Genomic DNA, 4,457 nt, shown 5'->3' with positions numbered 1-4,457 from the left:
TGTGTTTCCAGGCAAATTATTGGTCATTTTTAAATATATTTTACATATTAACAATATATAATGCAGTGCAGTGTTGATTTAAAGAAAATAATCTTGAAATACACCAAGAGAACTAAAATTTTATGGGTGAAATGGTGCCATGGGGTGACTTCTCTTCCACCCCAATGCCTTCTCTCCTTCCTTCTCCTCCACCCCCATTCTAATTCCCATCATCATCATCATTATCCAGAAGCCTTCTACATACACACCTCAAAGTAAGTGAACTTTTCTACCATTTTTGTTGAATTTAGGAAATTTTCGGTGAGCTGGAACCAATTACCAAAAAACCCATTGAAACAATGGTTTCGGTTAACGAACTTTTTGGTTAACGAACGACCTTCTGGAACGGATTCAGTTCGTTAAACGAGGGGTCACTGTATAATTTGACCCAAATATAATACCCCATTTGTTTGTAAAGTTTCCTGGCTTTTCCATGCAGTCGACACCCCAATAGTCTATATTATTTATAAAACGTATATGAAGGCCTTTTAAAAAATACGGGCAAATCCTAAGTAATCTACTTTAGATATCTAATTGTTTCAAAAAGTCATTAACACAAAAACTAATTTGTGAAACTAGATTTAAAATCAGGTAAAGTAGTACCCTGTACCTTTGTAGGATATTTAAACTATTTTTTTACCACAAGTGCTAAAGACAAAGGTATTAGGTCAGGCATATTTGACAAATATTTTGACGTGAAACTAACTTCATACAGTAAAGATGGTCAACATATTTAAGACCATCCATAAAGGCTTTTTAAAACTTACGGGCACAGCGTAATCTACTTAAAATATCTAATTATTTCAAAGGTCATTAACACAATTACTTGAATTTTTAAACGGTGATCCCAGATCCTTAATAAAAACTAAAACCACAAAGATATACACTGTACTGTACCTTATGTTATAACAGAAAGTTTCCAATGTGGTGCAGCAAGAGACCCGTTAACCAAAACAAACCTTCGTCTTGTGGCCCATATCTTACATCTCCACGTCACCGTCCTAGAATGAATAACATTTTGACAACTAATAAATTAAATACTCTGGGCAGTAATATTATATAATATGTATACAGTACTGTACAGTATTATATTATACAGGAACTCATTAAATCTTCAAACATTTAAATACAATATTATGGTTAAATTAAGACATTTCCATAAAACTTATTAAAGAAAATAATGAAATACTTTAGAAAATCTTACCTCGACGAATGACATGAGGAACTTCATTAACCACGATCAGCGAGGCAGCAATATGGTAGTTGTCTTAACACTACAGCAACAACCAATTGGAGCCGTACACTGTAAACAAAATAACCTTGTTAATCTTTTTGTAGAAACTAAGATAAATTTTTATTCCAACATGTTGGAGACGAAACAACCTTGTAAAGGATTGCCAACACGGTTTTATGCCGGGGCGCTCGTGCTTAACACAATTGCTCAAGGTACTGGATATTTGGACCCATATTCTGGAACAGGTGGTAATATAGACAATATTTACCTAGATTTTGCCAAGGCTTTCGACAGTGTACCCCAAGAAAGGCTAAAAATCAAACTGGAAGGGTACAGAATTAGAGGAAATGTCCTAGCGTGGATAGAAGACTTTCTACATGACCGTGAGCAGTGTGTGGCGATTATTGGCACGAAATCATCATCCGTACCTGTCACAAGCGGGGTACCACAGGGCAGTGTATTGGGCCCGCTGTTGTTTGTTTGTTTCATAATGACATGCCTGACGTTGTACACTCCTCCATACAAATGTTTGCCGATGACGCCGAGTTATTTCGGGAAATCAAGAACCAAGCAGACTGTGAAGAGCTGCAGAAGGACCACAAGTTAACTCTGGTCAACAACTTTCTTAATACCACTTACTAGTCACTAATGGATAACACCTGGTAAATTCACAAGTTATATCCCACTGCCATAAGGGTTTAATTATCTATAAACGCCAATATTGTGAAGCGTCTTGCGATTTTTCCTTTCCCAGAGAATTAAAATACCATCGAAGACATGATTTGGTTAGGTTAGGTTTGAATCCCACCAAATTGTTATTTTCCCCGAGAATTAAAACCTCACCATCGGACACACGATTTGGCTAGGTTAGGATCCCACCAAATACAGTGACAAAAATGTAAATTTCTTGTCAAAAAATAAACTGCAACTTTACAGTAAAGTTCCCAAAATGTCTCAAAAGCTAATATTTTACTACAAACTGTAATTTAACCACAAATAAAAAGTACCACATTCTTATAACCAAATTTTTTTACTTCAATTAAAGAAAAAAATCTTTCCCAAAATAAATATGACCCAAAATCCCACCTTGGTTAATATATAGGACTAACCCGCCATAGTGCCGATGCTGCTGTATCATCTCACGTCCAGAAAATGTCTCAAATATCACCGTATAGTAAGTTTTTTCTGTTTAATATACCGGAGAAGTTAGGTGAGGTAGGTTTGTTTGGTTAGGTCTGTCCTTCATAACCACAAATGTTAAGTAGCGTTTATTTAAAAAACATCCATTTACTAACATTACCACAAACAGTGTCCACTATAATATAACAAAAGTAACTTGACAAAATTATCATAAAATTATCCTAAAAGTAATAAACTACAGAAAAGTAACAATTCCCAAACGTAAAGTGATGTAAACACCACAAGTAACAAAACTTATCAAACGTAAAAGTAACAAACTCCACAAGTAACAAAACTTATCAAATGTAAAAGTAACAAATACTCAACAGGAAAGTAATAAAATACCTCAAACTATCAACCTATTTCCTTAACATTGTTCCATTGACAATTTCCTCCAGTAGTTTACATTAATAAGCAGCAGCAGTTATTGGTCCACTTGCCTTCACCGTCTACCTGTTAATTAATACCTACACCACACTCCTGCACCATAAACACACTATATACCTGCACCGTATACCTACACCACACACCTGCACCATAAACACACTATATACCTGCACCACAAACACACACTATACCTGCACCATATACCTACACCACACACCTGCACCATAAACACACTATATACCTGCACCAATAACACACACTATACCTGCACCATATACCTACACCACACACCTGCACCATAAACTCACTATATACCTGCACCAATAACACACACTATACCTGCACCATATACCTATACCACACACCTGCACCATAAACACACTATATACCTGCACCATATACCTACACCACACACACGCACCATAAACACATAACACCTGCCACAAACACACTATACCACCATATACCTACACCACACACACCACAAACACACACTATACCTGCACCATATACCTACACCACACACCTGCACCATAAACACACTATATACCTGCACCAATAACACACACTATACCTGCACCATATACCTACACCACACACCTGCACCATAAACTCACTATATACCTGCACCAATAACACACACTATACCTGCACCATATACCTATACCACACACCTGCACCATAAACACACTATATACCTGCACCACAAACACACTATACCTGCACCATACCTACACACACACACACACACAAACACACTATATACCTGCATATACCTACACCACACACCTGCACCATACCTATTTGTGTTGAATGGGCCCTGAATTGGTCCCAGATGGACCTAGTTGGTCCCAGATGGGCCTAGTTGGTCCCAGATGGGCCTAGTTGGTCCCAGATGGGCCTAGTTGGTCCCAGATGGGCCTAGTTCAACTAGTGTGACCGACAACCACAGAGATGGCTGGATAGCTTCAACCATAGGTTGGATGTTTATATGAGCAATAGGGGCTGGGTGGACTGCCCAGTATGGCCCGCTGTAGTTTCCTCCATTCTTATGTTCTACTGTACTGTGTCTAGTTAACACGGCCATACATAATGTTAACTTACCACGAGGGAGGGAGGAAGGCCCACAAATTAACATTTACTAACAAAATTAACAACAATAAACAAGACGTCCACCTTGGTTGATGTTGACACGCTACACCTTGTCCGATTCTCTCTCTTATCTTTCAGTAACTACAAGTTTTCATTATTAACACTATAATAAAGTATTTTATTTATACATTTTACATAATATAAATAAATTATACATTACTTAATGTTCTATTATTGACTAAACTCCCGCTAATAGATATAAATTAATATTAAACTAAACTTAAGTCAATGGCTGGAGAACCGAATAACTTGACAACATTTACAAATACACTAAAATAAATTTAAACAATAACATTTATTATTTAACTATTTAAACAATAACATTTATTGTTTATCTATTTTAAGATTATTTATTAATATTTTATTAATATATAACACTATATATAAGCTTACGACACCATAATAAACTCGCTATTTTAACTATTCATAATATTATTAACGGTAACTATTAGTCTAAAACTACACA

General features: G+C 36.2%; 1 long non-coding RNA gene across 3 annotated transcripts; it reads right to left on the bottom strand.

Moving 5' to 3' along the window:
* Positions 1 to 360: 360 nt before the first annotated feature.
* On the bottom strand, positions 361 to 4,240 carry LOC121862795. 3 transcript variants are annotated; one of them, XR_006088286.1, is made up of 3 exons: positions 1,702 to 1,744; positions 1,244 to 1,342; positions 361 to 1,040 (listed from the first exon to the last, which is right to left on the bottom strand). It is a non-coding gene; the product is annotated as an uncharacterized LOC121862795 (long non-coding RNA). The 3 variants fall into 3 exon arrangements; XR_006088285.1 differs by lacking the exon at positions 1,702 to 1,744 and adding an exon at positions 4,016 to 4,240 and having other exon boundaries at positions 362 to 1,040; XR_006088284.1 differs by lacking the exon at positions 1,702 to 1,744 and adding an exon at positions 3,944 to 4,239 and having other exon boundaries at positions 362 to 1,040.
* Positions 4,241 to 4,457: the final 217 nt, after the last annotated feature.

Source organism: Homarus americanus, unplaced genomic scaffold (assembly GCF_018991925.1).
Source record: "Homarus americanus isolate GMGI-L3 unplaced genomic scaffold, GMGI_Hamer_2.0 scaffold19479, whole genome shotgun sequence".
Classification (NCBI taxonomy): Eukaryota; Metazoa; Arthropoda; class Malacostraca; order Decapoda; family Nephropidae; genus Homarus; species Homarus americanus.
The sequence above is the reverse complement of the archived record's forward strand: the minus strand, read 5'-3'. Positions and strand labels throughout refer to the sequence as shown.